We start from the raw sequence: 1,145 nt of genomic DNA, 5'->3' as shown, positions 1-1,145 counted from the left end.
TAGAAGATCCTGGACAGATGTCATACAGACCCTAATAGAACACAAATGCCAGCCCAGACTACTATACCTAGCAAAACTCTCAATCAGCATAGATGGAGAAACCAAAGTATTCCATGACAAAACCAAAGTCACACAATATATTTCCACAAATCCAGCCCTTCAAAGAGTAAATGGAAAACTCCAACACAAGAAGGGGAACTACATCCCTGAAAAAGCAAAAATGTAATCTTCCAACAAAACTAAAAGAAGATAGACACATGAACGGAATGCAAGCTCTAACTACAAAAAACAAAACAAAACAGACAATCAAACAAAAAACCCCAGGAAACAACAATTACTTTTTCTTAATGTCTATTAATATCAATGGACTCAATTCTCCAATAAAAATATATAGACTATCAGATTGGGTACGTAAACAGGACCCAACATTTTGCTGCATACAGAAAACCCACCTCAAAGACAGACACTACCTCAGAATAATAGGCTGGAAAACAATTCTCCAAGCCAATGGCCCCATATTTATTCTAATATCGAATAAAATCAACTTTCACCCTAAAGTGATCAAAAAAGATAAGGAGGGACATTTCATATTCATCAAAGGTATGATCTACCAAGATGAACTCTCAATTGTGAACCTCTATGCTCCAAATGCAAGGGCACCTACATTCATAAAAGAAACTTTATTAAAGCTCAAAGCACACATTAGACAGCACAAGATAGTAGTAGGAGATTTCAATACCCCATTCTCTGCAATGGACAGATCATGGAAACAGAAACTAACCAAGGACACAGTGAGACTAACAGAAGTTATGAAAAAGATGGATTTAACAGATATCTATAGAACTTTTTATCCTAAAACAAGAGGATATACGTTCTTCTCAGCACCTCATGGTACTTTCTCCAAAATTGACCATATAATTGGTCACACATCAGGCCTCAACAGATACAAGAAGATTGAAATAATTCCTTGTATCCTAAAAGATCACCATGGACTAAGGCTGCTCCTCAATAACATAAACAATAGAATGCCCACATACACGTGGAAGCTTAACAACACTCTACTCAATGATCACTTGTTCAATGAAGAAATAAAGAAAGAAATTAAAGACTTTCTAGAATTTAATGAAAATGAAGCCACAACATAC

This window comes from Mastomys coucha, unplaced genomic scaffold, assembly GCF_008632895.1.
Source record: "Mastomys coucha isolate ucsf_1 unplaced genomic scaffold, UCSF_Mcou_1 pScaffold2, whole genome shotgun sequence".
Lineage (NCBI taxonomy): Eukaryota > Metazoa > Chordata > Mammalia > Rodentia > Muridae > Mastomys > Mastomys coucha.
Note: the sequence above shows the minus strand (reverse complement) of the source record.